We start from the raw sequence: 12,776 nt of genomic DNA, 5'->3' as shown, positions 1-12,776 counted from the left end.
CCCTCTAACCCCTGACCTTTGCCACCAGAAATTCCTCCCCTTGCCCCTGGAAATACGTACTCCTTTTGGGAAGGTGGTTTGACACCTTGGAACCAGAAAAAAAACCAACCCAATTATATACTAAAAATCAAACATCCAGAATAACATATTTTAATTTAATTTTAAAAATATTTTTGTCTCAATTTGTGTGTGTTTGCATCATGCATATAGAGGTCCTTGCATAATAGCTCAAAATGAAGTCTTACTCTTGTATATTCAGAGAGGTGTGTGTGGGGGGCGGTATGCGTGGGTGGGAATGGGGTTTGTGGGGGAGGGTGTGGGGAAGTGTGTATATGTGGGGTGCAGGGGAGGGTGTGGGTGTATGTGTGGATGTGGGTGGGTGGATACTGGGGTTCATGGAGATGTGTGGGTGTGTATGGTGTTTGTGCAGGGCTGTGGGGTGTGTGAAATGGGAGGGTGGTTGGGGTGCGTGTGTGGGGTGGGATGGGTTAGGGTGTGCATGGGAGGTCAGTACGGGGTGTGTGTAGGGGTGTGTGGGTGCGTAGCAGTGAGCAGAGCTGTGTGTATTGTATGTGTGTGTGTGTGTGTGTGTGTGTGTGTGTGGCAGTACATGTTGGGAGGGGGGAGGGGTTTATGGGGGAAGTGAGGGGGTGTGGGGGTGTCATTTTTGTGTGGGAGAGGGGGTGGTTGTGGGGTTTGTGGGACAGGGTTTGTGGGTATGTTAGGGTGTGCATGGGAGCCCCCCATATGCACCCCCCTGAGCCAGTCAGGACCTGCCCCCACCCTGCGACAGCCTGGAGCCTTCCCACCCTGCAGCCCCTCCATGTCACTGCCAAAAACATGCAGCCCCAGCCCCACACCTGCTCTGGACTCACCCTGATGGAAGCAGACCACCCAGAACCCACACACATGTTCCTGACCCCAGCCCTTGCTGTGCTTGTTCTGCACTGCCCACTGTGGTGCATCCTTCTTCCCCCTGGACATGCAATGAGGCTGGGGTGGCTCCACAGCTAGACTACCTTTCTAGGCAGCCCAGGCAGTGGTCACTCCTTCTGACTGCCATCACTGCTGCCACTGCTGCTGGCCTCAGCCCCATGTTACTGGTGGGGACCCATGTGCACAGCCCCAAGTCAGTTCACCCTGCACCTGCTCCAGACTCACCTGCCCAGGCTGAGCAGCAGCAGCAGCAATGGCAGTGCTGGACAGAAGCTGTTGCTCAGTATGGGGGAAAAGGAGCCCCTCCCCCTCACTGCTGCCAGGCCCTTCCTGCTGCAGCCACCTGGAGCCCATGCCCAGGCTGCTCTGCAGCTGCTCTGCACTGCCACTGCTGCCCTGCTGGGAAGTCCAGAGGCAGTGATGACGGTGGTGCAGACACAGGGCAGCCCAGCATAGGCTATGGAAGGCTGCAGCAGGAAGGTGGAGTGGCCGCTTTTCCCCCATACTGAGGAACAGTTTCTGCCCAGCAGCCCCACTGCTCTGCCTAGGCAAGTGAGTCTGAAGCAGGCACAGGGCGGGCTGGGTCAGAGCTGTGTGCATGGGTCCCTGCCGGTACCTCGGGGCTAGGGCCAGCAGTGGTGGCAGCTGGAAAGAGCTGCATGTCCAGGGGGTAGCAGGAACATGCCACGGGTGGATGGTGTGTGGGCCAGAAAGGGCCAAGGGACCTGCTGCAGGCTGGACAAAGCCGCTCCAGGGGCTGCATTTTGCCCACGCGTTGTAGATTCTGTGCACACAAAAACAGCTGCTGCTTCTCTTTACTCTTGATTATTTTCCTCACTAGGCTAATCGATGCCAGTAATTTATGTCATTAATTCTCAACTTTTTTAGATTGAAGGCACCCCTTGTTACTCTGAAGGCACCCCTCAGAAAATGCCAGCTCTTAGCTTTTTCTTGGGTTTTTTTTACTACAGAAAAAATACTACAGCAATTCTTTTGCAAAGAACTCAGACCACAACTAGGCCAAATGGTTGTGATCATATGGATTCGTATTTGAAATCTCTGGGGTTATCTTGTGAATTATGTGTAGGTGTTTGCACATCTAACAGTGCTAATATTGTAGGGCACTCCAGAGCACCCTTAAAAGGATCCCACATCATCCCAGTGTGCTGTGACACCCTGGTTGACAATCACTGGTTTATGTGCTGTGAATATTCAATTCTTATGTTTATTTATCCCTTTTTTGGACTTTCTTAGTAGCTTTAGCTAAGTTCTAGTTCACAAAACCTGTTTTCAATCATCCGTTTATCTAAAAAATCCTTTGCCTTGTTGTACTGTTTTAGATGTTGTAGATGCTAGAAGATATACCTGATATGTCATAAATCAGAATTTAGGAAAGTATGCTGGGTTCAAATGAACTGGCTTTGATGTGTGTTTTAAATTATCTTTTAAAAACCCTTGAAACAGCTGCGATTTCTTCATAGCTGGAAACTTTGTCCCAGTATGACATAGCTACTATTAATATTCATCACCATTGAAGCCTGGTCAGCTTCATTCTATGTGTTTCTCAGAACTCTTTTGCTCTGGTTGGTATGTGCATTCCTATTTATCAAGTCAGTCATATATTTCTCATGTATTTTTTTTTTTTATCCAAGCTCATTATCTGTTATTGCCAGTATCCCCCAGGTTTCTGTACTTGCCCCTGAGTTATTTTCTGTCTATTTCCAGTCTTATTACTAGATTCACATATTACTTTCTGTAGGTGGCAGCAGGTTTATTGTTCTGTTGATGCTCTTTCATCTCTTAAGAAATGATCTTCCCAGACCTAACTGAAGAAATGTGCAACTAAGTGTTTTTACCACAGAGAAAATACTGGACAAACATGGTCAGCTGTGGATATCACAGGTAGGCATTATTTGTATCTATGCAAAAATATTCAGGGCACAAAATAGCCGTAGCTGAAATTTCTGAGTGAGGTCAATATGCCAGATTGTTGCTTCTGAAGATAAAAACACTCTGCCGAACATGGTCAGTATGGGCAGGTGATGGCCAACCTTTTGTATAACGTCTTGTAATCCTACTGTGGAAATGCCACCTATCCAGTATAGGTCTATATTACTGAAGTGTTCCAAAAATGCGTTGTGATGGGAAGTAAAAGAGAAATGAACCCAAAAGCTCTGCCTGTGGAGAAGTGTATGTTGTGCTTGCATAATGGATCATAGAGGACTAATAAGAAACAATGCAATTCAGAACATCCCTGTGGCTGTTCAGAGTTGTACCAGAGCCAAAGACGCAGCTGTGGCCTAGGACGCAAATCAGGAAGCAGAAAAAGAATTTAACCACCCTTTCGCCTTTTCAAAGCCCAGTACAGAAAAGGAATGACAATGGGCATCTTTATATGTGCTCCCGGGGTGGAGGGACTTTAATTAGAATGGGAACCACTCTAATTAAAGCCCCTGCAGAGTCTTGGGTGTTCAGTATCCCACACTTCAGAATGGCGGTGGGGACACTTTTACTAAAGCTCATTTGCCAAGGTTTAGTTAGTGCTGAAGCCTGGGGATGCTGAACACACGAGACCCTGAGGCTGCTGGAGTATACTAAATAATCAAGTCTGCTCCGATGTGCTGTCATTACAGCGTGTTGAAGCAGGTGTCCCACATGTCTACAGCACCCATTGAGTCTAGTCTTAAAAGTTTCTGTCCCCTACCACTGGCACCAACCAACCTATCAAATGCTATCTTCATCAAATGGTTTAAAAACATGATGGACAAAATGCTTTCCATTTGGCTTTGTCTTCAGCCTTGCCACTGTATTTACATGAAAACAATATATATCTTTTATGTCTTTATATCATCTCTTCCTTGGTTGACCAATCTTTCTCCTTCCTGGCACACAACCTTCTTTTATAACCTTTTCTAGGTGGGTTTTTTTGTGTTCTTAGACTGCGGCCATTACTATTTCAAACTTCTCTTCCATCATTTCTGTCAGTTCAGGTTTGGTTCTAATGTTATGAAATACCTATTTGTTGGATTTCTTTGAGCCCAGGAAACATTCATTACCCTTCTGTAGCACATCATCTCAAATGCTTCCTGTCACTCCTTCATAAACATCCAACTTTTACAGCTGTACATAGCAAGAGGTTATATCAATGCCTTATTTTCATTTTGTTAGTGACCTGCCTACCTGTCCATATCTCGTTCAAATTTTTTATCATCGCCCAAGCTTTGCTTCTTTCTTTTATTTCTTTAATTTGTGCATTTATTGTCTTCTGTTAAGAATTTACACAACTATATAAAGTTTGATACTTGCTCAGATTGCTCTGACACTTGTTCTGATCCTCAGGCTTTTATATATGGTATTGGTACCCAGTACCACCTGCCCCATGGTCAAGCACTTAGAGACTAACTTAAGCAATTTGATGGTGCGCTGGACATGCTGGAAAAATAAGATTTTACTACTTAAGGGACCTAAATGCAGGGTTTCATCCACTGGCCACCAGGCAGTAGAAGTGGAGTTGGCCAATGGTGGTGCCAATAGGTCAAGTGTTCAAATGCCAACACTCTTGATCCAAGTGAGGGTGGAGGTTCAACCTGGTGAACAGCTTTGCTGCTGTGGAAATAGGAAAACCTGAGAACCCACCATTTCTAACAGATACAAGAGAAAAAGGGCATGTCTGGTGGACATTGATGAGTCTCCCAGGTTTGAGAGTCCCTAAAACATGATTGGCGCATACACAGTGACATCTATTAAAACAAGAATAGAGGCAAGCTGGCTGTATTTTTACATTTGGAATGGCTAGGCACTTACATGTGACTGTTGCTACCATTTCATACCACAAAGACCCCCATTTTCTAGAGCATCCTCTATCCTGATGTATCCTTGGAAGTAGATTGTCAGGTGCTGCTCTCTAGGAACCTTTTAACTGCAAAACAGATAGTTTGATAGAAAATGTGTTTGGTTCTCCTTCATAGATTCATAGATTTATAGATCGTTAGGGGCTGGAAGGGACCTTGCAGATCATTGGGTCCAGTCCCCCCACTCTAGGCAGGAAGACAACTGGGGTTACGTGATCCCAGTGAGGTTGTTCATCAAGCTTCTGATGCACTCCTCAGATATTGCGGTCAGCCACTATCAAGTCCCTTCTCAACCTTCTCTTCTTTAGGCTAAAGAGGCCCAGGTGCCTCAGCCTATCCTTGTATGGCTTGCCTTGCAAGTCCCTGATTGTACAGGTGGCTCTTTTTTGGACACTCTCAAGTTTTTCCACATCCTTATTGAAGTGCGGCTCCTAGAACTGGACATAATCCTTCAACTGCAGTCTGACCAGTGCTCACCAGTGCTTATTTTTACATGAGCTACATCGGTTGATGCATGCTAGCATGTTGTTTACCTTGCTGACCACCGCCTCGCACTGACGGCTCACATTTATACAATGGTCGATCATTACCCCTAGGTCCCTTTCAGTCGTGGTGCAAGTCAAGCTTTCACCACTGAGCCTATATGTATGCTCTGGGTTGTTTGCCCCCAGATGGGGCACCTTACACTTGGAAATGTTAAACTTCATCCAATTCCAGTTTGCCCAACTCTCAGACCTGTCCAGGTCCACCTGTATCTGCAGTCTATCTTTAGGGATGGCCACACTGCCCCATAACTTGGTGTTATCTGCAAACTTGGCCAGTGAGCTTTTCACTCCCCCATCCAAATCATTGATAAAATGTTGAAAAGCACTGGTCCAAGCATGGACCTCTGAGGGACACTGCTAGCCACTTCACGGCAGGATGACACAGATCTGTTCACGAGAACTCTCTTGGTTCTACCTTGTAGCCAGTTTCCCACCCACTGAACTATTGAGCAGTTGAGCCTGCGATCTTCCAGTTTTCCCACAAGGATATCATGGGATAGTAGACCAAAAGCCTTTTGGAAGTCTAGGTATATAATGTCTACCATGTCTCCTGTGTCCAGGTGGTGAGAGACATGATCGTAGAAAGAGATGAGATTGGTAAGACAAGACCTACCCGTGAAACAGCCCTGCTGGCTGTTGTTCAGAATCTTACCTTCTGCAAGCATATTGCACATAGATTCTTTAATGAGCTTTTCCAGGATTTTCCCTGGGATGGAGGTTAGACTGATTGGCCTATAGTTGCCCCGGTCCTTCCTCTTCGCCTTCTTGAAGATGGGCAAAATGTTGGCCCTCTTCCAGTTGTCAGGGATTTCCCCAGTGCACCACGAATTCTGAAAGAGCTTTGCCAGGGGTTCCACAATGACCTCAGCCAGCTCCTTCAGCACTCTCAGATGAAGTTCATCCACTCCTGCTGACTAATAGATGTCTAGATTTTCTAACTGTTATTGCACCCATTCAGCATCCACAGTCTGTCCTGTCATGTCCCCTGTGAGCCTTATCTCACTTGACATTCCCCATGGTCTGGTGAAATACCAAAGCAAAGTAGGCATTCAGGAGTTCAGTTTTTTCTTGAATGTTGGTTACCAGCTGTCCCAAGGTGTTAAGCAGGGGTCCCACACTTCCATTTGTTTTCCTTCTACTGCCTACATACCTAAAGAAGGACTTCTTATCATCATGACTCCCGTAGCTAACCTAAACTGTGTTGTTGCCCTGGCTTTCCTGATCATTTTCCTGCAAGTACTGGTCACTGTTGTATAGTCCTCCTTGAGGACCATCCTTAGCTTCCACTGTGTGTACACCTCTTTTTTCTTTTTAAAGAGGACTACAATGTCCCTATTAAGCCAGGAGAGCTTGCCAGCCCTTCTGCTGCCTTTCCTCTTTGCAGGAACAGTTTTATTTGGTGCTTTGAGGATCGTATCCTTGAGCAATGACCAAGGATTCTTGATGCATAGAGTCTTTCTACCTTCGTACTAAGAGATGTGACCTTAAACACAGGCATCTGCCAAGTTCTGGGCTTTCATCACAATGCTTTTCTGCAAACCCTCCCTTCTTTTCATTATTGTGTGATGTGGCATTGCTACATTGTATATCCAGCATCACTTGAAAAACCATGGGTTCAGTTCTCCTTTCACATCTGAATGTCTATACCTGTGTAATTCAGTTAACATAGTTTCATAGTTTCTAGGGTCGGAAGGGACCTGAACAGATCATCTAGTCCGACCCCCTGCCATGGCAGGAAAGAGTACTGGGGTCAAACGACCCCAGCAAGGTGTTCATCTAACTTCCTCTTAAAAACCCCCAGGGTAGGAGCCTGCACCACATCCCTTGGAGTGGAGTTGCTTCTGAATGACACCAGGATAAGTGGGAAGAAATGAAACCTCTGATCAGCATGCAGCCTATTGTAAACTAAACTGGGCAATCGCAGTTATAAAACAAATAGTTACATGAGAAATTGTTCCACTTCTTCAAAACAGAATGCTAAATTAGAAAAGGAAATGTCTGTGCAAAGATGAGCTGGGAAAATAAAGTCTGGATCACTGTTTACAGGACTTTATAACAAATTACTCAGATGACTAGAAAAGGAATAAGAATATTGCACATGGAAGAATAACTTCATTTTAAAAGCATTCAAATCCAAATGTTGTGGACTGTGACATGAGACATAAACTAGAGTTGGCAAACTACTTGTACACAGAGAATGATCCTAATGACTAAATTGATTCACACTAGATGAGGATGTAACCAATGAGGTTTGTGGTGGCTGGATCCCATAATCATGGCCCCCTCAGACCATACTGTAGAGCTGGCTCCATGCTTGTCTTTTTGCAAGACTACATATGGACTGCATAGGCTTTTTCTGGAAGCGCAGCCCTCCTTGTACTACTGTGTCTGTAGCTGCCTCAAATGTTACGCTTAGAAACACAGGGATCCTGTTGTACTAGAGTGGAAGTGTTGGAGCTACTGTGGTCTGTATTGTTTCCTCTCTAATGTAAGAGGGACAAGAATAAAGCTGCCTTTTAAAGAATATTTCTAACTACTTGCCGGTCTGTGTAGTTTTTTCCTCCTGTTCATCTCAGCCGTGGGGAATCCCTCAGAAAGCATAACACTCAAGCTATTAATATACTTTCGCCTTGACAGCATGTACATTGCTGTGGAAAGATCAGACTGTAGAGCCCAACTGTTGATTTATCTCCTAATCATCCTTGTCTGAAGGAATTATGCTTCGCTGCTGACTGCAATATGCTGCTTCTTCACTGCCTCTTCCGTTCATGAATAAACAAGTAGGAAGAAACTGAAAATAGGCTTCATATTCATCCAGATACTCAACCTGTAATCTTCCAATATTGGTACTTTTATCTGTAGCACATGACTGCAATATGCTGAAGCTTCTTACTTTAATTTAATTGTTTACTTTGCAGTGGAAAGTACTTTGCATGGCTGAATTTAGATGAAACTGGCTCAAGTGGCCTGATTGAGAAGAATGAACTACAGAAATACCAGCTTCTATCCAGTTGAAATATCAGCTCTTTTATGCATGCCAAATACTGAACAACCCCATGTTCATGACTGACTTGAGGAATGGTTTACTTTCCATATATTTTTGCCCACTTGACCAGTACTACCATAACTTGACCAGTACTACCCATCACTTCGGGCAGCAAACTCAGTGTTCTGCTTTGACAAAAGTAAAAGCAATCCAGAAATGCCCTAGCAGAAATGAATTAAGGTCATGTTTTGATATCCTACCAAAGTCAGGACCTAATACTTGCTCTGTTTTCCACCTCCTGCTTTTTCCCATTTTATTCTTCTTCATTGACACATGAAGATGGACCCAAACCAACACCAATCCCCCTTCCCTCCGATCTGGACACTTTTCTAAATAATTTGACAAGGACACTAAAAGATTTAGCCCTTTCCTAGAAGGGCAGAGACATACTGACTTTTAGAAGAACAGTAAAAACCATGAGAGTAGTAAAGGCCTTAAGAGCAATTGTAGACTTAGAGGAGAGAGAATAAGGTGAACACTGGTGTCTGCCTGCTTACCACCTCCCTCTTCCCCCCTGCTCAGCATCCAGTCGCTCACCAACTCCCTCCCCGCCCGGGTACACTTACTAAAAAGGTATCTGCCGGGAGTACACTTATTAAAAAAGGTCGAAAAAGTCCTGTTTTAAGCTACTATGCAATCATCTTTGTGTGCGCTACACAAACACATCTAAATCAGGCCAAAAATATTTTTTGAAATCAAATTAATGAATGTAGTAGATGCTCACTTTTTAGAATATGATTCAGCATTTTTCTGGTTCTGAGATGACAAAACCCCTTGCTGAAAGGAGTAGTTCTGGGGGTAAGGGGAGGGACGTCTGGTGGCAAAGGTCAGGGGTTAGGGGGCAGAACTTCTTGTCGCAAGATGGCAACCAGGGGGCGGGGGACCTGTCAAGGGGCGGGGCTACCCTTGACAGCTTGCCAAAATTAGGTAAGAGGTCCTCCACCCGAAATAATTGCCCGCCCCTTGTCTAATCCCGAAGTCCCTTTGAATAAGCATCTGATAAAATCAGCAGGAGTTTTGCTTGTATAAAAATTGTACTATAAGGCCCAAGTGCATTGGAAAGGCGGGGCGAGCTGATGAAGAGAATCATGACAGCGAGCATGCTGCACTTTTTGCTCCTACTGCATCTAGTCAAGGCTCAACAAAGATTGAATGAAGGTTGAATGGCACCTGAAAAAATCTGTAAGTATGAAATACAAGCCATCTATATACTGCAACAACTAGGGAATTCACTTCTGCCCAGTTTTCTTTCTTTTTTAAATCACTATATAGGTTGCTCTGAATAAAACAAGCTTTACTCCTAGGTAAGGTTTTGGCTTAGCCTGTGGGCAGTTCAGATGGCCACGCGGCTTCTCTCTGGAGTTAGGCATCTACGTCCCAGTGCAATTCAACAGGAAATGTGATACAGATTTCCAAAAGGTATTTACGTGCTGAGATTCAGATAGCTAGTCATGCAATTTTCAAATGTCCTTTAGGTGCACACCTTCCATTGTCTTTCCCTGCTCTGCTCAAGAATGTAACCTTGGGCATATCACAAAGCTTTTCTCACCTCAGTCCCCATTTTCAGATGAGAGATAGCAGCACTGCCCAACTCACAGGAGTACTGTGGGGGGAAATACACTGAAGATTGAGAGGCACTCCATTGCTATGGTAACTGGGGTCAAGTAAGTAACATAAGTATATACCTTGGGCCCCTAATTCCCTTAAGCACTTCTGAAACTTCAAGTCTTGATGCATAACTTACAAACACTTGGAGCATCCAGACCGGAGGGGGGTGTTGGTTTGGGTTCATCTTCATGCGTCAGTGAAGAAGAATGAAATGGCTGAAAGCAGGAGGTGAAAAATCAAGCAAGTATTATAGCTGCTCGACAATACACAACAGAACAATAAAAACCAGCAATAGTTTTATAACTAGAGAGGGGTCAACTCTTGGAAATAAACAGAGGATGCAAGGCAGCCCCAAGCATCTAGCAGAGTAGCAGCCACAGGCAATGTCAGCTACAAACTAGGAGAGGCTCTCTTGAGCTCTACCCTTGAGGTGATTTGTATTGCAAGGAAACTCCAGGGCTTTTGTAGCCAGGAAGATGAAGGAAATGCTGTGCTACCAAAGCAGAGAAACATTGAATTATTCAATAATAAATAAACCTGGAGGTCCTTGGAGTTGGAGAGACAATTATGAGGGGCAATTAGGAGGAATGATAAAGGTATTTATTCTCTTTAAGTCATATTGCTAAAGGCTCCAGGTATATTTTGTAATTTAAAAAATACCTGTGTGATTACACTTGATGACTACAATCCGCATAATCAAAGGTAAATAAACCTTACCCGTTCATTTCCCATTTTCTCATTCTGCACAATTTTGTCACTTTCCCGAGATACATGTACTTATCACACCTAGTATATCATTAGCTCTGTTTTTAGTACCTGTGCCTTCAATGACACTATACTTAGAAACTGATAGTCTATTCAATTGGCAATTGAATAGACTATCTTATTTATAGACTGCTTAGGCATTGACTATCTTACCATCATGGACAGGCACCTTCTGCAATGGGAAATAGCTTATGAAGCACCAATATCTTCTGTGGACATGGCATAAGCTTACAAGTGATACAGTTGCCATGTGGATGAGAATAATAACACAGAAATGTACAATTCATTATGAAAAATCTTTTAAAATACTTCACAGCAGAAAGCAAGAAAGCCAGGTGGGGAGGATGATGTTCAGGTAGTCTATAATTGTTAAAGTACCTATGATTTTGTGGACCGAGCCTGGTGCTATGAAAACTGAGTTCTCATACTGAAGCTCTTCTTTTTGGCAAAAATATGTATTGGGGTAGGGATGAGAACTTAACATAGGCATCCCAGGTGAATGCCCTAGAAGCACACACCCATTTTTTTCTCTCAGTGCCCAATGAATATTAGTTACATATACAATAATAAAACGTCTCTAAGAGAGACTGATTGTTTCAGGAGCATCTGAAGGATAGGAAGCTAGTTCTGATAAAACTCAGATGAGAGTTGTAGTTAGTCATGTTAATCTGAAGTCAAGTTGAAGGCAGGGTAGATTTGTACCCTAAAGACAAAACTAAGTCAATATATATAGCACAAGCTTTCATAAAATGAAACTTACTTCATCAGATGAGTCAGGACTGAGTCCCATTGAACTCCGAGTGCTTAGCAGTTTGTAGGAGCAGACCCAGACTTCATTACAACTCTGTCTTTCCTGACCGAGTCCCAAGTTCTCTGATTAAAAACCCTATAATCCACATTTGCTCACAATTAAAAGGCAACCTCACTATATATATAGGTATCAGTTAAATACAATGTTTTATTGATATATTTACAATTTTTAAGCAATTTGAAGCCTATCAGTGCCTCAATCATTTTAATAAATTCTAAATACCTATATATTTTGGCATTTGATTTAGATTTTTTTTTTTAATCCTGGAAAATCAGAACTCCCCCTGCCCCCTTTGCTCACCAGGATGTGGGCCAGCTGCAGCTGTCCCCCTCCCTGCCACCCCCAAACTACTTTGTGGTGCTGAGCAGGCCTGATGTGCCAGTGTCCTGCCTCTGCTAGATGACTGTCTCTATGGATGTGGGGAGAGCTGTGAATACCTTGAATTTAGCAAGGCTTTTGGTACAGTCTCCTACAACATTCTTGCAAGCAAGCTGAGGAAATAAAGGTTGGATGAATGGACTGTAAGGTGGATAGAAAACTGGCTGGATCATCAGGCTCAGAGAGTAGTAATCAATGGCTCAATGTCTAGCTGGCAGCCGGTATCAAGTGAAGTGTCCCAGGGGTTGGATCTGGGGCTAGTTTTGTTCAATAACTTTATCAGCGATCTGGAATATGGGATGGAGTGCACCCTCAGCAAGTTTGCAGATGACACCAAACTGGGGGGAGTAGTAGATACACTGGAGAGTAGGACTAGGATTCAGAGAGACCTATACAACTTGGAGGACTGGAGCAAAAGAAATCATGTGAGGTTCAATAAAGAGAAGTGCAGGAAAGGGGGGTTTTAGATACCCTGGGGGCATGTCTATACATCCACCCAACTGTGCAATTGTTAGTGTACTAGTAAGTACTAAATGACTGCACGGTACCTGATGGTTTTGTGCAGTCCAGGCTCTGCATTGGTTGTTTCTGACCCTATTGCAGAGTAGCTCATTGCTACTATGCAGTAGTGGAGGCATCATGGTTTGTGCTCACTGACACTATGTTGTCATAGCAATGAGCTATGTTTCCATAGCTCATCTCAACAGTGACGTAGAGTTTTGTGTAGACGCTAGGGCTGTGCACAGCTTTGGCTGCTGATTCGATTTGGAGGCGATTCGGCCCAATTCAGTGGCTGTATCTCTGAATCTGAATTGAATCGGGGGACCAATTAAAAG

This window comes from Crocodylus siamensis, chromosome 7, assembly GCF_052110815.1.
Source record: "Crocodylus siamensis isolate JL-2025a chromosome 7, ASM5211081v1, whole genome shotgun sequence".
Classification (NCBI taxonomy): Eukaryota; Metazoa; Chordata; order Crocodylia; family Crocodylidae; genus Crocodylus; species Crocodylus siamensis.
This window is presented reverse-complemented; position numbering follows the sequence as displayed.